Source organism: Athene cunicularia, assembly GCF_003259725.1.
Source record: "Athene cunicularia isolate RWA chromosome 5 unlocalized genomic scaffold, athCun1 chr5_part1, whole genome shotgun sequence".
NCBI lineage: Eukaryota > Metazoa > Chordata > Aves > Strigiformes > Strigidae > Athene > Athene cunicularia.
This window is the reverse complement of record NW_020799101.1, coordinates 34,781,341-34,803,588: the sequence shown is the minus strand read 5'-3', so window position 1 is coordinate 34,803,588 and position 22,248 is coordinate 34,781,341. Positions and strand designations below refer to the sequence as shown.

Sequence of the window (22,248 nt, the reverse complement as noted above, 5' to 3'; positions counted from 1 at the left end):
TGACTTTAAATGACACTGAATCTTACCAATTTTTTATTTTAATATGAGGCTAAAATCAGAGGAATACCAGAAAAAAAAAAAAACTTAACAGTAAACAAAGCCAAATTAAATGAATGTTTGGTGATAAGTTTTACTTACATGGTTTCAGTTTACAGGATAAGCCTGTTTCTTCATTCTGTGGATAGGGTTCATATGATCACGCTATGCTTACTGCAGATAAGTATAGAAAAAGATCTCTGAGCTGTCTTATTTGCATGCTCTAGATGCATCTGTGCTGGTGTTTTAATTTGGGTAAAGAAATGCAGTTTTGAAGTGAATCTCACAGTCATCCCACCTTACTGTGGTTTGGTTCATACCACACATTTTATTTCCAGTGTGTTTAGCTTAACAGATAGAACCAGTTTGTGAAAAAAATTGGTGTGGGCATGCTGTTCCCAAATCTGAGGTACTTGCTTTTAGGTTTCAGGATGTACTAATTTCAACAGGTTTACTGTATTTGTTTTGCCTTATGCCTTGATTTGTTTTGTATGAGGCCAATCTATAGACTTATGCAACTTTTGTTAGTTGTGTCTTCTACAGAGACACGTTGTTTACTTTCTTCAGCTACATCATTTTTAAAACAAAGCTGCTTGCCTTTTTGACATGTAGACAGTTGGTTCAAATCTATTATTTTTCTAAGAGTGGACTTTCACCTTAGTTGACATCTCAAGCTGTCTTTTAAAAAAAAGATGGTTCTCTTTAAAAATAAGACTCTCTTGACTATAATAGGATGCCTACCTGTATAATTTTATTTATTATTTAATTTCAGGGTGACCTGAAATTCTGATAGTTTATTAGTGTATTTTATGATGGAAAATTCTTATAAATAAAATAAAAATTAAGCAGTTTGGCACCACAGAAATGTATGAGGCATCATAAAGATAATTGCAAGAACATAGACTGACGGAGGATATTTTAAATAATTTTTTTCTTGCTATCTGTCATAAAGTTTCAAGCTTTTTAGTAAATGGTCTTTTTACATAATTTTCTCTTTTGTTTCAGCTCTCACAACTGTGTACTAGTGACTTTGACCTGTGCAAGTTCCAGTCATTTTGATGATCTTCTCTCTACTGTATTTTGAAATAAAAAGACAGGGAATACTACATCAGTGTTGATTTTTAATAGAAAAATAATAATGTGAGGGTGCCCTATGTTAATTTAGAAAAAGTATGAGATAGTTGTTTTTTAATAAATCATTGTTTTGGTTGAGCCACAGAACTTAATTTAGTTGTGGGGACAGAAAGCTGTTGAGAAACCTGTTTAATTGAAAAGGGGAAAAGAGTTTTTGTAAAATGGAGGATTAACAAGTTAGATAGCATTCCAGACATCAACTCTATTTACATATCAGTTGTGCATGTGCTGAAAACAAGTTATATGTGCACTTATCTGAAATTTTCCAGAACAGCACTTACCTGCAAAGTATTTTTTGCACAGATGAAAGCATTTTATTCTTTAAATTGAAAATTAGCATTAGTGTCACCAAGATAGGGACTTTTTTTTTTTTTCTTTTACAGGATAAATCTCTCTAGTAGCAAACTGATACTACATATATTTATTTATTTATTTACTATATATATTTATCCCTCTTTTTAAATGCTGTGACTATATAATCCTAGTTTGCAAAGAAATTAGATGGCTCTGCCCAAGAGGACATTTCCTTGGAGGTCTGTTAGTAGAGACGTGCTACATTTTCATGCTAAAATGCATGAGTGTGAGTGTCCTTTAAACAAAATGTGTGTCATCTGAAAACCTCACATTGCTTAACTTTCCTGTAACCAAAACCAGATAAATTGGTTTTGTTAAAATTACTGGGATGGATTTTTAATTTAATTGTCTTTAATATCTTTAAAATTAATGTGGCCACCCATTTGACATTTTTATTCTGATTACATAAAGAAAAAAAATCATTTTTTACAGTTCAAATGTAGTAAAAAATGGTTTGTTTAATGCTTTACTGATGAAAATGGTGCATTTTCTTTAAGCTTAGTAGCTATTCTTGTTAAAGCTTGTTGTAATAGTTACTATGCTCTCCTTGAAATGTTTTTTGTTTTCTTCTTTGTCCCCTTTGTCCCTGAACATACATCAAGAAGTTTTATTTAATGGTTCAAACTCCAGTCCGTGGCTACTCTGCCCCAATTTTTTCAGAAAAATATGTTCTGAAATATTTATATCTCTCTCACTGAGGATTCACAAATGAATGCTTTTCTCTAAGGCTGAGGAAAAAAGTGTTAGTAAGAGAGAAGTGATTGCCAGTAGTTATGCTGTTTTGTTATGCTGACTTCATCACATGCAGGATGCATGCAAGCCCAGTTCTCACATGTGCTTTTTATATCACACCTTCAGCTTTGTAAACATTGTACACACTTTTCTGGGGAAAATATTTTCATTTTGTATAATTTCCTCAGTTTCAAAGCAGATGGATTTTTTAATATTAGCAACTAATGTTGTTTTCAAACATTAATTACTAAGTAATTGAGCTTGTTGCAATTTTATTTCTTCAGTTTGAGACACACAACTGTAGGGACTCATGTAATGCTCTGATCTTGAATAGAGCTGGAGTCCTGCTTTACCCTAGTTTATCATTCCTCTTCACCGCTCCCTTTTTTCTGCCATGGCAGCTCTGATGCTTCTTGGAATCTCCTTGCTAAAATGACACAAATTTTAATTCACACACAAAAAAAGCAATATTTTTTTGACAGTTTAGCAAGGTGAGTCAGGTCAGTAAGGATTCAGCATGAGGGAGGATGTGCAGGTACACAGCTAGGACCTGAGCAAGAGGAGGTGCAAGTGGAAGGGCCCCCAGAGCCAATGGAAGGGAGAAGGTGTGTGATTATATAGCGAGGGTGTGGGTGGAAGGAGGGGGGAGTGGGACATGCTTCCTTCTGACATGACTGAGTGGTAGATTCTATGCTGGCAGCCCAGTGCGAACAAGGACTGCCTGTATGTTAGCCACTGCTATGCTGAACACTGCGATTTACACACTTAGGCTAGGTGTTAAGAATGACAGCATAGATTAGCATCAAAAGCCCTCTACCATAAACTTCACACAGTAAATGTTTGTGTGATACAGGAAGTCACCCAGTGTTTTTTAGAATGGAAATGTACGATCATAGATAGGACTGTGTACTTCCTAGAATGAAGTGGTATGATTTTTTTTTGCTGGTAGCCTGAAGTAAAAATTGCCTAAATATTTTGTATTGTCTGATTGCTTCCTTCATATTTTGCTAAGAAAAATGCTATTTCCATTTTATCTGCCTAAGAATGTTATCTAAAGATAATGAAGCTGAGGGGTAAAAGTTGGTCAGAGTACAGATCACTAGGGATTTGTTTAGTTGTGGAAATGAAAGTTCTGGGCTGATTGAATGCTCTTTTAGTGGAAGTAGATCCTTGTACATTTTTGTGTACTTCTAAATGCAGCTGTCTTGAAGAAACATCTCATCCCTTTAAAAAGAAGATTTTTTTATTTTTTGATATTGTTCCTTAGTTGCAGTTTCTGAAACAATCTGTTTTCACTTTTACCTATTGTGTTTATTTGGAATGTTATTCTTTTAATTCCAGATTTTCTTCTCTGGTTTTGTTTTACATATGTTTGGCTGTTTGGTGTTTAACCTTTATTGGAACTTTCATTGTATTTCTGCAGCTGAGCAGGTATTTCAAAAGATCTAAAAAAAAAAGTTTTAATTTTTGTATTAACTGGAGCCAAGTATTGCATACTATGCAGTTGAAAAACTAGAGGGGACAAATGACGAGAGATTCTGGCACATAGTTGACAGTTTTACTCCTTAAGTTCGGACTAGAGGAAATATTTCTTCTTTGTCAGTACTTCATAGGTCTTTAGTAATAACCAGATTTTGTTTTAAGGGATCACTTTAAAGGAACTTCTTATTGGAGCTAAAGCTTAAAACTTGTGATTTTATTTCATATATGTACTATATAATGACCATTACTCTTCTGTGAAAACTTGCAAAGGAAAGTATGTACTTTTCTGAGAGTAAACAGAGCACAACAGATCCTGCTGCAGGATCTTCAGGTTTTTCATGAAGACTGGTTAATGTAGTCTTTTCTTACTAGTCTATTTATAAATTAGAGGATACGTTGTGGTTTGTTTGTTTTGTTGTTTTTTTAATATATCTGCCGAGGACTGTTGGAGGTTACAGCAAAAAAAATCAAAGAATCATCATATTGCCAAGTAAGGCAATGCGTACTTATTGACGGTAGATTTATGTACAAGCTATTTTAAAATGAAAATACAGTAATACAGCAAATTTTTTTTCAGACTTAAAAAAATTGTATTTGCATTTTGTCTTAGATTATTTTCAAAAATCTTCTAAGAAAGAACTAGAATATCATATGATGTTTTCTATACATAAAAAAAACCCTTTAGAGTTTCTTAGAGGGTCTGACCTTAGGAGCTAAGAACCACTGGGCCCACAGGGAGAAGAAATCAAGTGTCACCATAAGGTTAGTTGTCATATTCTCAGACCATGAAGTTTGTATTTCTGGTCTGAAAATGAACTTCTCTTTGGCTGTCACTTCAGTGACAACAGAATGTGAACTAAATTCTTTGATCCCTCATTAATTTTTCATGTTCCTTTCCGAGGACATAGTACACTGAGATCAGAACTCCCATTTTACCACATACACTAGTTCTCTATGTTATGGCTAGATTTTAGATGAAAATTACAGCTTATACTTAGAGTCATATGCTTCAGAAATAGAAGTAGATGCTATTAAAACATTTGATTCCACCAGGATCTATTTAACAACCAGAAATATTTTTGCAGTAGAACAGAGCCACTACTATTGTTTTTTCAGTAAATGAGAAGATGCTAATATTGCATTCACTGACTGATGGAATGAAAAATGCATTGAGAATTTTTACATAACCTGCTGTTCTTTCTGTTTCTGGGTAGCTCTAACATCTGTGCATGTAGTAGTCTTACTTGGGCTGCTGATGGAATAAAACATTAGTTACTTTTAATAAAGTCTTAAACATCAAATTTGTAGGAAGTTTTATAAAACAGTGGTATTTCTTGCTCTCGCGTACTTGACCAGAGAAAAAACTTTAAAAGTTATCATTATAAGAGTATCTGATAAGCCTTTACTACAGGGATATTCATTATCAGATTTTTGGGACTACATTCTGTCAGTGTTTAAATCCTACAGAGAAATGCAGGAAGGTCACAGCAGATCAGTTGACACAGTGTTCACCAAGTAAGCACACTTTCTGACTGGATGTTTGATCCTGACCGTATCTGCTCTTCAACAATCCTCTACTCATAAGAAAAGTGCCTCTATTAATTTTTCATATCATAGAGAACACCGATGAAGATCAAAGAGGTAAACAATCCACAAAATGCACATGCTGTCTGTTTCTATCTGTCCTTTTTCTACTCTCAGGAATGTGTTTCATTGAAAAACTATTCAAAGAGACAGTAAGCCTTTATCTTTGCTGGAGGCATGGAATTTGTATCTTCTTATCTCAGAGGAGGAGACTTTATTACTTCTTCCTGCTAAAGAAGAAAGGAGGTGAATTCAGTTGAGGGAATTGAATAATTTTGGCTGCCATGTTGTATTCACATTGGTCACTTTTTTATTTTCATTACCAGATTAAATGCAATAGCAAAGGTGCCTACTTTCATAAGTAGCCAGCCAGCCAACATAAAGCTTTTCTGAGATCCTCACTTGGAATATGTTATATTCCTGTATTAAGCACCTGTACAGGCTGCTGTTTTGTCCAGTAGCAGTGAGAACATTTAGGAGAGCACTGCTTTGGCTATCTATGCTGCCAGGCTGTGCAGTTGTTCATAGGTGAAGATGTCTGGTTTATGAAAGACATTTCCTGTGAACAAATTTAGAGTACCAAATACTGTCATTGGCCAGGTACAAGAATGTAAAAGGTATAAAAGAAAGCCTATAAACAATATGTAGCTAAAGAAGAGGGAAAGGTGCTTCTGAAAAAGTACACAGCAGACCTTTTTACTGGGTTTGCCCTATAAAAATTATGGCCACAGTTCTGGGCTCACAGAAGCATGAGTAAATGCACTGTTGATGGATGCCAGACTGCACTGTGCACTGTGAAATCAGGTTTGCAGTTTCCACTATGAACTTGGTCACCTTTTAGGTCATGTGACCTCTTACAGACATGTAGCATCTCATGCGATAGCTTTTTTCATTATTTATTTATAGACATGGAAGAAGTGAAATGAATCTACGGTCCAGATAAATGCATTGTAGAGAAATTGCATGGAGGTTTGAGGTTTTTTGAGAGAAAAACTTTCTGGAATTTTGGAAGATAGGCTTAGTATGGAGTCATGTTTTTATGATTATCTCAGCTGATACATGCTTTTCTACCTTGAGCTATTATGTCAAGTAACCTAGAATTACTCATAACTCAAGGTAGGCCCAGGAATTTTGTCTTTCCTAATTATTTGAAACATGTACAATCTATATGCTTCACTCTCAGGACACACCTGATGACAAAAGCTGGAGAAAGTGGTTTCATTTACTATACCTAATAAAATGTTAATGACTGTCTGAATTAGAAAGATTTTATTCCACCTTTTAAACTCATCTTCTCTAATCATAGAAAGAAATCATACATATTTTCAAATTAAAAGATTTAAATGATAATGTAATCAGTGTCACATTTCTCTTTTTACTTAACATTAAAAATGCATTGGATTATGCATTCTCCATGTAGTCAGTGAACCTTTTCCACAGTCTGTCTGCATCTAGCATGTATGTATAGTACTCTCCAGTTGACAGTCTTCACATTTGCATGTTCACTATCAGCAGCATTGTACAGGGGATGTAACATTTCTCATTTTACCAAAGTGATATGAGCCATGAATCTGGCTCACCTCTAATGACATCTCATTATTCTGGTAGCCATGTTCACTTCTACGCCTTTTCATGAAGCATGCTTTCCTTATAGCCATGAGAAAAAGAAAGTCTTTCTCAAACATAGTGAATTCATTTGCTGAAAGAAATTGGTGTTAATTGAATTATTGATCTATAGCTTTACTTCCATATATTTTGTGATGATTACAAAGAGGTTTGCCATTTTATTCAGAACAAAAAATTTAGAGCAAGTTCCTTGTGGATTTTTTTGGGGGTTGTTTTTTTTTCTGTTGTTGTTGAGGGGTGTTATAAGCAGCCACCAACTCCAGCAGCTCCTGGGGATTCCTTCTACTCAGCCTAGAGACCCTGAGGTCTCCAGCTCAGGCCAATGGACGTGGCTGCTGCTTTCCCATTTGCAGGTTCAACCAATAGTGAGGGTAACTCTGACTTTACAGTAGGCTGATGACTTCTGTCTCCTTTTTACTACCCTGCTTGGAAAGCCTCACAGTGAAATGCACACATGATAAACAGAAAGATTGCTCATGAATTCAGTAGGTGGCATCTTCCAAAATTTCCTGGTGTGCATTTTGACAGTCATAAAAAGAGAGCTTGTTTCTAACATTATCAATTGCTAAACTGTTTTTTATTCTTCTGAACTTAATAAATTCAACTGAAGCTGACAATATTTTTCATAAGTATATTTTAAATGTGAGTCATTTTCAGCTGTTGTGTCTACATTTTTGTAGAACCAGAGAAATGCATGGCTTTTCAATGTTTAAGGGTGTTTATGTTTGCATGTATTTACCTCCTTCTTACTTTTTTTTTATTTTTAGGTACAGTACTGATAAATTCCTAATCATGGATGTTGTGCTACGGTACAGTGTAATAAAAAACATTTCTAAAAGCACAGCAATCTGTATTTTGATCACTAAGTGCAATAAGGTGACAACCCATTATATTTTATTTTCCTCCTGACATTAATCCAGGATTCCTGTGATAGATTCTCACCACCACCTTTGAGGATATAAGGATAGTTAAGGTTTAGTTTGAAATATGTATTTGACTAGAAATATGTGATCTTCTCTAATTCTCCTTGGTTTTGCTTTTCCCTCCAATAATTACTAATTCCTAGTTCTGAGTTGTCCATCCAAACTGGCCTTACAGTACATTTAGCTTCTGCAGTGACTCACAATTAATTTGATGTAGGTAAGGAAACTGCACCTGGCAAGTTAGAGCAGTTGATCTCTCAAAAACATATATGAATAAAGTGCAAGTGAGCTTTGATAGTTCAAGTATATTTTTGACTTCCAGAGAATCGTAGATGCCCCCATATGTAATGTAAACTGGAATTATTGCAGTAGCTAAACTGATTGGAATAAACTTTAATGTTCCCTGAGAAGCAGTTCATAGGACCCATGGTTGAAAGCCACTGATGCAGGGTAGAGAGATTAGGAATAGATCAAAATATGTTTAGCTGAATTGAAACATTACATTTAATTTTTGTTTTCTTAGGCTTAATTTTTTTTTTTTTTGTAAATATAGTTTGATTATCATTCTCACCTTTGTTTTGTCACTTTTTAAAATGAACTGAACTTATGTTGTATTCTGAGTATTTTCCAGTCAGTGTGACAAAATACTGTCTCCTGAAAAGGCTCAGATTCCTGATTCTACAGTTTCCTCTGTGTGCTGGTTTGTATTCTCAAACTGATGTATCTCTCAAAGTTTGTAGGGGAAGTACTCATTTTACTGTCACTATTGTGACTTTGAAAACACATACAAAAAAGTTATTGTGAAAGGAAAATACATGTCAGAGGACTGGCTCTCCTGTAAACCTCTGCATGGTATTATTGGACAGTTATGTTGAACCTCTGAATACTTTGGGCCTGTCCCTTGAAAACTGAAAGGTACTCAATTGGTATGCAATACTCTGGAAGAATTTGTGGTTTGTCATTTATCTAAAGACATGATCAGTCTCTTAATTCACATCTGAAAGAATTCCATTAAATGCCAGCCATTGATGTTCGAACTCAGTTTTGGAAAAATTTGGAACCGTTAGTAGAATGCTTGCATTGTGTATTTGTACTTAACAAAATCAAGCCACCTGATGTGAAAAACAGGAGCAAAACTGACTTCCTCCCTTCGAGAGCTGCGGATTGTAGTAAAGCAGAGGGTATTTTTAAAGCTGATTTCAGTTGCTTGATTTGTTAGAATTTGGGTAATTCATTAACCAGATTGTCATTCATCCAAGCATTTTATCTCTTTTTGCTTCTGTAGTAGCCAAAATCTTTATTTTTTAAGTGTTTTCAAAATGATTACTTAAGTATCAGACTTCAGCAGGAAGGTGCTATTTTGATGGTAGTAGGACTGGCAATAAATACTTAACACAAGTGTTAGATCTTAGCACTTGTGTGTAGATCTTAAAGAGCTTTACAAAGAATGGTTTAAGTCTGTAAAAAGACTGTGTTTCAGAAATGTGAGAACTGGCACTGTCGTACTACGTATCGTTTTCTTGGTAACAGTGGAGAGAGGTTTTTTTTCCCTTCCATCATCCCTCAGTACATTCCTTCCCAGTTGAGAAGATTGTTCCCATTTTTGGGTTGACCTTCAGATGTGCAGCAAAACTGTTTGCTAACTGAAGCCTGTGGAAAAAACCCTCTGGCCCAGAAAAAGAGATGGTATCTATGAGGTTGTATATTAGGCTATTAGTAGAGTCATGAGTGACCTTTGTCATCCTAAAACTTTTGGTAGGTTCTGATTCTGTTCTAGTCTCTGAAGCTTAAAAACAAAATGAAGAAAGGTACTTTTACAAATGTTAATTTAAAAAAAAAAAAAAAAAAGTGCAGGCCAAAGCCTGAAGAGGTATTAAAAGTACCCAGATGTGTGTTTAGAGAAAAGGTCATTCATTTTTCATCTGTAGGGAAACACACGCAAGAGTAGTATCTTGGTGAAAGCTTTTTTCTCTTAGGCCATGAAGATTGTTATTTTTCCTTCTTATATATATAGGGCTAAGATTTATAACTGTTAACCCAACCATCCTTTACTTGTTCTAATTAGATTTTCATTGTTCGCTAATCCTTGTTCTCAGATTACTGAATGAGTTTTGACTCTGAGTTATTGCAGGTTTGTGTTGATTCAGTGGGGAAGATGTGTTAAACTTTCCCTTTCTGATTGCTGACGGAAAGTGAGTCGGTTGATTATTTTGTGGGAGAAAGTAATGATAATCCAAAAAATTGCTACAAATCTCAGTGTCCCCGATACTGATTTTTAAAATAAATTTTGATCAGATTAAGAATTAGACAATTTGAGCTGCTCAGGAAATTCTGCTTGAATTATTTTTTTTCCAATTAAAAGTTCAGTTTCTGAAAAATTTCCAATTTTTAGAGTGCTGTAAAATCATTGCTTAAATGCTAAATCTTATTATTTCTAAACTTTAGAACTTGTTCTAAATCATTCAAGTTCTATACTGACGGTATATACTACACAGTGACTTCACTGTTGACATGCTTAAATGAGAATCAATATACCCAATAAGTCAAGGCTGACCGAAACCATTTCCTTAAGATGGTTAAACAAAATAAAAATATTTCTACTCAATGGTAGAAATACATAGTGTTGATCTCTTTCTAAAAAGATAAAAGAAAAAACAATTTTCAAGCTCCTGTGTACAAAAGAAAGATGTCCTAACTTTTTGTTTTGAAATGAAAACAATTCAAAGTGAACACAAGCAATGAGAATAATGTTGGACAGATGCCTCGCATATTTCTGTGCACAGAAATGTTTACCACAAAGCGATGAAATTTGAAAGAGCAGAGAGAGAATAGTTTACATGATTCACAGATCATTTCCTGCTAAAGTAAAGAATTCATTGATCAGCACTGGATTATAATGTTCCAAGTAGGCTAGAAGGACTTAAAGTACCATAGTCATGGTCCGAAATCTGGAATAATTGATTTAAACAAGGTAAAAAGCTAAAATATACCTAATAAACAGGGCTATAACAAGCAGGGTGATGGATGGATGAATGAACAGGCAGTGAAGGCTTTAGTACAACAGTAAAATACATCATGAAGTAATGTCCTTGGGGGGCGAAATTGCGTGAGCCATTTGTTTGGCCTATATAGGACTAGATCATAGAAAAATCTACAAGGAAACGACAACAGAAGGTAAAGATGTGTAGTGAATAGCTATGATACGGATGATTTTTCATTTTAGCTTTATCATTATTACCAGATATGTCACTGTCTTTTATATCTTAAAATCTGAATATCGGTATCGCTATGATGCTATTTAATAGTATGCCAATACTGTGATGGAAGATAAATTCTCCAAATGAATATTTAAAAATGAACACTAGAGTGCACATTTGCAAACAGCAAATTCTGTGCTGTTTGAATACAGAAGATAATTAAATAAAAATCAATACTTTTGCATTATTCAGACCCGTGAAACACTGTGTATCAGTGGTAAATATGTAGCCCAGGTGGTGTTTGTCATCCAGAAAACTGTAATTCTCCATTCTGCATCATCTCTTCATGTTTTTTAATTTGTGGGAGAGCTGTAGTTCTTGTCCCTACCATACAAGGAGAACTTGTGTCAGAAGGCTACAGAGAATGCCTTGCTAAGAGATAATCGTAAGCTGTAGAATGTGGAATGCTGCAGTGTGTTCAGCACAAAGGAGCAAGTGCAGGGGTCAACGGGGGGATACTGGTGTTTTCACTTGAGCTAACCCAAGCTTTATTTACCTACAGTAAATTTGTTAAGAAAACCCCTGAAGGTACCTGATAGAAAAGATGAACAGAAGATTATATGTGGCTACAACTTGCTTTCTAACATGACCCAAAGAATTTTAGATAGCAATTATTATTCTCCTTTACAGAAGGGCTCTTAATTTCTGTTAATACAGGTTTTGAAACTTTACATTGACCAATTCATCTCTAGCAGTGGGAAAACTTTGCTGTAGATAATAGAAACTTTGTAAAAAGCACTTTTTTTTTTTTTTTTTATTTGAAAATAAACATGAGCTTCTAGCTCATGAATTATTTTTCTTACAAATGTACTTTGGACCAAATATGTAGTGTCTTTCTAAGCCTTTGGTAAGACAAATCCCGTATGCTGCTTGCTTGTATTCTTGGTCTGAAGCGGATGCTTACCAATCTCCTGTTAATTTTAAGTTGGTTTATCAGAGAGTTCTGAACATCATTACAGTACTGTCCTTGGAGAGTTATGAGTAACTTGCATGTGCAAAGAAATACTTTCCAAGGTTTTGCATGCTTACAGAACTGGAGCTTTACTAGATTACGCTTTCCTAGTTGTAATCCTTATCATTTTATTAAAATAGCAGAAGAAAATCCTCCTGTATTGTTTTCTGAAGCTATGTCTCTTTTTCTTGTTTCATTACATGAAACAAAGCTTGTGTTAGTACTTGACTTGTCGTATCTTGCCAAACCCATCATAAATTCGAGAAAGTCAAGCCTTGTACTTGCTATATCAAACCACTTGAATATTTTTAGTCCTGCACATTATGTATAATTTATGAATACTTTTGAAAGATAGTCCCATAGACATGGCATACTGTACCACTTGCGTGAGTAGTGAATTCTGCTTTAGGGAAGAGTGGTGCTAATTTTGATGCGATGATATTAAAAATATCCAGCACATCAGCATAAAGAATATTTATTGATTTTATAATTGCATTCTCTTCTGTAAGTGTTCTATCAAATACAAAGTCAGGAATGAAACTGTAGCACTAAGAAAAAATTAGAATTTTGGGGGGGTTATGAAATTCTAATAATGCATGGGCTGTCAAATAATGTGTGTACCATCATCAAAAATTAAGACTGTCTTTAAATGCTTAAAATAGAAGCTTGAACAGTCAACTGTCAAAACAGTTGTAAACTTTCATGACTTGTCTGTTGTAAAAATTGGAGGGAAGGGGGAGAGAGAAAGGGAAGTTTTCCAGTGTTTGTGTGGCATGTAAAAACTACAGATAGCAGATTTTTTCTCTAATTGTGTCAAGTTAGTTGCTACTATTGGAGCAAAAATAGCAAGCTGCTTAAAATAAAGTATTTCTTAAGTTTGTTCATTTGTTTGCTCTAAAATTACTGTCTTTTTTTGGGTGGAGATCCAATGTGGAATAAAGGAGGCTTATTTTGTATGCTACTGCTGTTGTGGACTCTTCATGCTTTGAATCTGAGCTTTCTAATAGTGAGTAATCTAGCTAGTATTTGGCAAAGTTTGAAATCTTGTTTGGTTTTATGCAGCAGGACATTTCATTATATTTGGATTTAGAAGCATTGTAAAAGTTGGCCTTCATGTGTAATTTAGAAAAAATGAAACTTCCTGAATAAGCTGCAGAAGTTGTCATCTGTTAAAGATTTTTTTTTTTTTTAATTCTCACAATATCAGAGGTCAGAAGTGTAGGTTGTTGAATTACTTACAAGCTGTACTGTCAAAGGTATGAATGAAGGGTGCTGTTTCATTTTTAACCTCAGAGTTACTTGTCTCTTTTCTGTATAAAACTAAACTGTTCATCAAATCTCTCATTTCCTCTTCAGAGGGGTTGTGTGAGCTTAGAGGTACCATCTTCCCTGAGGTCTCAAGGCAGTATTTTTGCTTAACAGAATTGATAGGAGAGCATCCTTCTCCCCTCATCCTCTGATGCCCATCTACTGTGGCTGCAGCACAGCGGGTCCTGTCAACAGGCAAGGCAAATAAGGGATTTTTTTGAATGACCAGCTTCCTTTCTGCTGAACCTTGTTCCTCTTGTTTCAATTATGTTCTTTTCATTCTGTCTTCTTTCCTCGCTTACAAGCCAGAATCTGACAGAGTGCCTTCTGCCAGCCCATGCAAATGGATTCCTCTTTCGAGTCCTGCAGTTTGGTGTTATGCAAATCTTCCTGTGTGGGTGGGAACCTTGCCATTTCTTCCAGTACTGAATTTCAGCTGTTTCCTGCTGTGGACACATGCTCTACTGATACTGGCTGTTTATATGGTCTTGGAGAAGACAAGGTCTTTGCGAAGGGCCTGATCATTGGGTTTCCTAACCTGTTAGTCTGCAGGGATCAAGAACTCTACTATTAAGCTGGTTTTTCCTCCGTTGGATCCAGGCTTATGAAAATACATGAGTTGTCTCCCTTTCACCCAGAGGAGAGTTGTCTTCCTCTGTCCCTAGGGAGAATCAGAAATTTCACCTCCTGCTATGTCATACTGATGCTTCAAAAAAAAAAAGAAAAAAAAAAAAAGTCTTTGGTCTGGAGTATTTACACATTAAGTTATACCACAACCTTTGCCCTTTTTTTTAGCCTTTCTCTTGAATGATATTGCTGAAAAAGCAGTATGCTCTATGGATTTGTATACTTTGTCTAATCTAGCAAGTTGGTTGCAGTGACATTTAAAAATCACTAAGTATGTTATAAATTAGTGACCTGAAAAAAAGTGACACTAGAAAATGTCATGAAGAATCAGAAAAAATGTAAATATTTAAAGTGTCTAGCTTAAACTTAATGAAAGGTTTAAGCTTAACCTATGGGGAAATCAGTAACTTCACACTTAAATATCATTTTATTGTTTATTCAGTAAAAAAGTGAATAACGGAGAAGATGGGATTGTTGCTTATGAATAACCACATCAGGCTATTGTATTTGGGTGAAATTTTAAATATACTTTTTTTTTCAGTGCACTTTGTTTTAATATTTTGCATTTTTGCTTCTATAATAATTAAATATTTAATTAAAAATATGTATGAAAAAGTGATACATTTAAGAAAATGTGGAAAAGTTAATCAGAAAGCAAAAATGCTACCATACAGGAAAAACAATTTCCTGTATGGTAGCATTGTATGTTGTTTCTTTACACACCCGGCAGATGTAAAATGTGAATTGCCTAATAACTCTTAATTACAAATGAAAAATTTGTGGATTACCTACTTATCCTTTCTATTTTACCTGCAGAAAGATTAAGAGAAAGGTAGAGCTATACAAGTAAAAATGATAGCTACTTGCTTTAATTTAGTAGTGGTTCTAATGAATTAGACCTAAATAGGTCCATCTGGAGACACCTAAGGTAAGGCATATGATACTCTACTTTCCCAGTCCTTTCTTGACCTGCAATAATTTATGTCCCAGGGACTTCCTGAGCCAGATACGGAATCTTTGTATTTAAAAATAGTTTCCTCATATCCCTCCTTGCATCTTTGGAAACTTGTGGCATCTGTACCATCTGATGACATGATGTCCCACAACCTAGCTTCAGCTTACACAGATTTGGCACTTTTTATTTGAGTGCATTCTCTCCCGGCTACATTTGATGCCTCCAGGTCTTCTGCAAGAAGAGACAATGAGCAGTCAGTCCCTATCTGCCTTTTTTATGTTTTCATGGTTTTCAGATCTCTTGTCATGTTCCCTTGGTTCCCCTCCCTTGGCTTAAGTTACTAAATTGTCTCTCATAAGGAACGGTTCCTTGCCTTTTCTAATGCTGTTATATTTTTTGAGATTGGACTTGGGAAACCAAGACTGTGCACAGTATTTAAGATAATAATACATGATGGGGTGTAATGATGTTCTCTGTGTTGTTCACTATTGCTTTTTTAATAATTCCAAAGGGTTTGTTTCTTTGAGGGCTGCGGAGCACTGAGGTTCTGATTCCCAATGGTGTTGGTCATCTCTGAACTTACTTTGTATGTGAAGTTAGAATTGCAGCATTTTGCATTTCTGGCATTGAGTTTCATCTGCCATTTTAAAATCTACTTTCTCTGTTTTATGAAGTTCTTACATCATTCTCCATAGCCTACCTTCATCTGCACTACCATGAGAGGCTTAGTATCAGCAGCAAACTTTGTTACATTTTTTCTCATCTTTTTTCTTTTCTGTTTTAATTGAGTGAAGAGGTTAAACAAATATGACCTCAGAGAACTACTGGTGATTTCTTTTAATGTGAAAATTGACAATTTACTCTCTTTCTTCCTACTTTTAGGAAATTATTTATTCATACAAGCCTCCTTTTTTTTTTTTGTTGCTCTGAAGTCCTGAGTGGGAAAGGGAGTGGGACGTCAGTGAGAGCTTTTGGAAACATATAAATTACATGAACTCGATCCTGCTACATGCATGACTTTTTGCTTGTTCAAAAAAATTGTCAGACATTATTCAGCAGGACTTTTCAAATGCCATGTTGACACTTCCCTCAAATAATATGTTTATCCACACATCCAGTAAATTTCTTACAGTTTCTACTAATTTGTCCGTCAAACGCATTGAGCTGATATTGCACTGTCCTCCTCATTCTTCCTTTCAATGCTTCCAGTATTCCCATTTGTCATTTCGCTTTTTGAAACTTTAAAGGCATTCCAGTTCCTTCTGTCTTATTTCTTAGTCACCTGGTGTTCATGCAGAAGCATATGTACTACTGTTTGTTTTTCTGAACCTCTTCAAATATAATTTTATTTTTGTTTTCCTGTTTTGACTCTTGTTAACCTCTGCTTTAGCTTTTAGTAAAAACAGGGATTTTTTTTTTTTTTTTTAAACCATTGTGTTCTTTGGCATTTGATAGCTTCACCCTGCTCCTCATTTGAAAAACTGGCATCTGTCCTTGATTTCAATAGGCTGCAGTTCCTCTGTATGTTAAACTAGTTCTGTTCTTCCTGAAGAGAGACACTGTTCCAGAAGCAGCACTGGTTTCCAAAGATCCTTCTTTACTCCTTTATCTGCGACATGTTTTACATTTTAAGGACATCATTTAGCCTTGATCAGATGATCCTGCTGATTGGTCAAATTCACATATTTATTTTTTAAATTGGCACTAATAGTACTGTGTAGTTGTGCCATGGAATTAATTTGGAATATTTTTCTTTTTTAATTGGGTTACAAATATGCTTTATAGTTTGCAGCGCTGTCTACAAATATCCTTGACATCTGTACATTTGCAGAAAGCTCAAGAACTCTACTGGAAACAGTAGAAGAATGTTATTTCAAATATTTTGAGATATGTATTCTGCTGGTAGGTAGAATTCTTATGCTGAGCTGTTACATAAACCTTCTGGAGTTTGTAATACATGTGCAACCTACTGGTGAGCAGCAGAACCAAGGAAGAATATAGGTTGTCCTAAAGTATTTGTGGTGAAGGCATGTTGTTTGGAAATACCTGTTGTGTTCTTGATAAAAGACAGACTTTGCAGTGACTTGCAATAATACTGATCCTAATAGTATCTGAAGAAAACCAATAGATGTTGAGTTCTTACAGGGTCTTTATCTCCTCTTTTTGTATTCTCACATTCTGAAAATTTTTATTACTCAATCTATGCTTGTAGTAAATTGCATTGCAGCCTTAGTCATAGTAAAAGATAATAGTTACAGTGTGTACTCTACTGAAGTAGAGAAATTTAAAAAGCAGAAATAGAAATTAGTGATGTTATTAGAACTGCAATGAAGAGTCTTTGGAAGCTTTGTGTTTTCCAGAAGTCTGTTTCTCAGTGTTATATGCTGCCTCATTGTGGGAACATTACTGTTGCTAGATGATTATCTGTATATGCTGTGTATAAAATTATTCATATAAAACCTCTCCAGAACATACATTTCATAGTGTTGGAAGAATATTTATTATTATTTTTAGTATATGTAAATCTCCTTTTGTAGGATAAAAAAAGGAAAACTGTTAGGTATCCGATAAAAGGAAGTCTTCAATAGTATTTATCCAAAGAGATTTTTATATAAAATAAGCATTAATTGTATATAGAGAATGAATATATGTATTATATATTAAAATATCTATATATCTATGTTTTATATGTCTAAAAAAATTGCACTATGTGGAAACACTGCATAAGGAGAAAAGATCTTTTGATTGCAATGATGTTCCAAAGCACCCAGTCTGTGGTTCTTGCTGTTTCCATGGTGTTTTCAAAATTTTCTAGTTAGATCAAGCCATGGCATGGATGGGAGTTCTTCCTCATGATTTTTCCTCCAGTTTGAGAAAGATTCATTCACACCTAATTCATGCCAAAAGACTGGTAAACTTTAGTTTTCTCTTTATGCTGGCAAGTTAGCTTAAAATTTGTGACTTAGTAGTTGTTCACCTTTTCTTTCATCTATAGATTTCTGTCTTCTCTTGGACCTTCTACATGAAGTCCTGCACAATTAAAAGGGGAAGAATATGTTGCATATATTCCCCCCCTTCTTCAAGAGAGTTGGTCAGTCTTACATGAATGACTGATGGTGGATAAGATTTCAAGCATCATTCATGCCTAAACTCTGCAATTCAGCTTGTTTTTCCCTGCTGAAAGTGTTAGACAGGAAGATCTGGTTCTTTTTTTCACCTTAAAAATAACATCTATTGCTTCCTTAATTATTGAAATGCATGAAGAATGCTGGTGGAACAGGCGATTATCTTGTTTTGATATTATATCCTTTGTAAATAGTGATGAACTGTGTATCTCTTGCATTATAAACCTGAAAAATTGCTTAAAACCTATCGTAAAGATGGACTTTCTTTGGAGAGAATTTTCTCAATTTAGTAACTCAGGAAGGCCTTTGACTAGTGTAGTAGATGGTGCTTTTTGAGATACTTTAGGTCTCATTATTGGTTTCCCAAATGTAACTAAGTTCTAGTTTTCTGTTGTGGTTTATTTGGTTCAGCTGAATACTGCCATCATAAATTAATTGCATATTATTTAGCTGACTAAACAGATTTGTAGGCAGAGGCGTGAGTTCCCAAAATAAAATAAAAAGGAGATGAACAAAGGTTGGAAAACCCCAAATAAGTTTATCAAAACCATTGGTGCTTATTTAGGATAAGGTAAACTGATTTAAAAAATGGGTTTATAGTCTTATATTTGCCCTTGCAGTGCTTCTTTACAGTCATAGCAGTCTTAGAAGGATCCTGTTACACTGTTTGTTCCCCCTTCAATTTGAAAATCTCTAAGACTACAGAGTATTTTTCCTCTGTTGACAGCAATGTTTTATGTCTTTTGTTTTTAGTGAATTAGAGTTAAAATGAACAAAATCATTCCACTGATCCGTCAGTTTTCCTACTGAAAACCATTTTTCTTCAATTTTTTCAACTTTTAGACTCATTTCACAGATTGGAAAATATTTATTACAGATTTGAAGTGCTAAGGCTTGGACAACAAGCCCAAGCCAGACTTGACCTATAGATGAATCCTGTATATTTTATAACTGAAACCATTGTGCTAGTAGGTATTGTACTAAGTTATAACAACGCACTTATACTGATATAAAAAGTGCTAAAGCATTGAAGTACTGAACCCTGAACAACAGGCCCCAAGCTGAAGCTGCTAACTTAGTCTGTAATCATTAACAAAGTATGTAAACTCGCTAGTGAAAGAGGCAGCTTAGACAAAATAGAATCAGGAGTGAGGAGAGAATGTATCCAACTTCCCTGGTTTAGCCTTGTTCAAGGCAGAGAACCCAAGTATTTGGCCTTGTTAGAAACTCCCTTGGTTACCCCTCCTGAGCCCTGGCCAGGCTTTGGGTGGAATCCAACAGGAGAATGGAACCAGAAATTTTCAGCTCAAAACAAAGGTGCCAGCTATCCTGGCCTGCCAATCTCTGGTATATAAGGCCGGACCCGCTCACAGCAACTTTGGCAGCCTCACCTATGGGTGGACGCACCCCGGAGGATTTCCCCCTTGCCGGGACAGGCTCTGCAAACCCTCACTGTGACCGGGGCTGCCCAGCATCAGTGGATATGGATGATGATAATATATGCAAGTGGTGATGTATTTTTCTTTATCACTATTCTCTCCATGTAGTAATGATTTGATGCATTACCCTGTATTTTCCTGTTTGCTGCTTTAAGAGCACTATTCTGCTTTTTCTGACTGCATGCTTTCTGTAATGCACTGTTACACTGGTTATCACCAGTAAAATACGCCTGCTCTTTTCACTTTGGTGTCTGAGTTCAATTAGTATCCTTAATCAGCAAAACAAGATTACAGGTAAGATTTGTTTGATCCTGAAGAAATAATTGGGCTAATAAGGCTATGAAACATGTGTTCTATTTAAATTAGTTGATTTAGCTTTAAAATCTGTTCAAGTGGTAGAAAAGCATGGCGGTTTGGATCTGTTGTTCTTCATAATAAAGTTGGATTTTATACCAGAAAGAATATTAAGGTTTATTATGAATGTTACCAACGACGATGTGTGAAGTTTACTTGAATGCAGTATTTTTAGCTACGCTGTGTTTGAAGTCCAAGTGATATTTGTAGTAACATAAAAACTATTCACATGAAGAAAAGTATTTTATTATGTTGGAAGGAACTCGGATTCACTGCATGTTTGATTAGTATTCATGGCATAAAAGGAAGTTATTTTCAGGGTAAAGGAATTTGTGAAAAGATAATTGGTTAGACCAACATTCTCATTAACCTAATTTGCATTCAATATGCTACTGTGAATTGTAGTTATTGCTTTTCCATTTGAAAGGCATGCTTTGTTAACTTATTTAAAGACCCTGGTTAAACTACGGTTTAAGTCATACCCTTTAATTCAGCAATACAATATCAAACCGAGGATCTGTTATTACCAGCTTTGTGAATGTGGAGAATCATAAACCAGTTCTTGGTCCCAGTGGATTTTCCTGATGAAGTAGGTTTGTTTAGCTGCTTTACATCTGGTTGTTCTCAGATATTGAAAGCATTTGACTAATCCTTTAGTTTAATTTTACTCCTTTATAAGAGCAGAGGAAACTCTGATTTCCTCTGTGACACAGCATGAGAAGTAACTGCAAGAGTCTTGAGGATATTGGAAGAAAATACTTATGCCTTTGTTCTAATACTATGAAGACTTTGAGGATCAGTTGATTTAATTATTTTTCATTAAAACTTCTTTACATACGTAACTAAATTGAGCCTTTAAAATATGAGTTGTTAAAACATAAATTAATTTGCTCATTTTTGTACACATTTTAAAGTCATGAGGCTGAAGAATGAATTTGGATTTCTTTAATTTTCAGCATTAGTTATTACTTATTAGCACTATTCTAGATGTTTTGAAACAGTGATTTACTTACTGTTGTGCCATGTGCAGTGAAGAGGAAGGCATCTTTGTCAGCAGTAAGTCAACTGTGAGTGCTCAAGTGAAGTATTTGCATCTGCAGATAGATACATGATGACAGTATCTTATTTTTCTATACAGCTGAGCATACCTGGCTGTCATGGAATGTGGTGTTTGTGAATTATACAAACTAAACTTTTTTAAAATTAGGCTGCTTCTTGGATATTTAAATGTTCATTTCAGTGATTGATTTTAATTATTTGCGCTTCTACGGTTTGACACTGGTTGTTTCCAAATATGTGGAGGCATTGAATGTAAACCAAAGCCTAGCTGCTGATCAACCCAGTAATGCTGAACAGTGTTGGATAAACCTAATGAAAACAGGGAGATGCAGATTCAAGCTGGGAATAGTAATGGTCATAGATATCTATATAAATACTGAGCTGAGAAGGTCACTTTCTAGCTGGAATAGTTCTGAAGATGGTGATGATGATGATGGACATGCCAGGTACACAGTGTGATTAGTGTATGAGTACATTGCATACCCAGTGAGCGTATATGAAATGCAATGAATTAGAAATTCACTTTAGATATTTAAAAAAAAAAAAAAAAAAAAAAAAAAAAAAAAAAAAAAAAGAGCCATGGCCAATACATTTTACATTCCAGCTGGGAAATGGTTAGCTCTCCCTTTTTTATTGTTTGGCAAAGAAATATGCCAATTACTATGCTATTTTGCTGCTTATTCATTCTGTTTGCAAAACAGAAGCTGGCTGACGGTTGCACTATTGAGTAAAATTACTGAAAGGCTGAACTCCCCTGTGTTTTGGGACAGGCACACAATGGTAAAGAAACCAGTTTTGGGGACAGCACATTATATGTTCAGTTTTTTCATGCAGGGTTAAGGGCATGATTCAGGAATTGTCAAAGGTGTGAATGGCAGGTAGGCTATTGAGACCTAAATGGAAGTTAGATGCTCAGTTGTTGGTAATGCCACTGAAAACTTCTAGCACGTTCATTCTCTATTAGAGGCTGGGAAAGAATGAGCTGTTGCTTCTCAACTAACTGCTGGACTAAATCATAGTGATTTATAGGTGATCTTCAATTCTTGGGATCAAATTTGATCTCCTTCACACAATAATTGAACAGGTTGTTTCTTGGTTTTGTTTTTAAATAAAGGTCCTGAAAAAGCTATTTGTTCTCAAACTGCATGATGTAAGGCACATGTCTCATACTCTGCATCAGCAACATCTTTGTTTTCCATTACTCTAGATTACTGATTTTTTTGATTTCCTGGAATTCTTGTGTGTTTTTTCAGTAAACTTATAGGACTGTGTTTCACAACTGAGCATGGTATTGCAATAGA

The 22,248-nt window shown here is 35.0% G+C and overlaps 1 protein-coding gene across 1 annotated transcript in view; it reads left to right on the top strand.

The window, feature by feature from the left end:
• The window catches only part of AVEN (apoptosis and caspase activation inhibitor), an 82,441-nt gene that overhangs the window by 51,279 nt on the left and 8,914 nt on the right, over window positions 1–22,248 (top strand). The window lies entirely within an intron of this gene.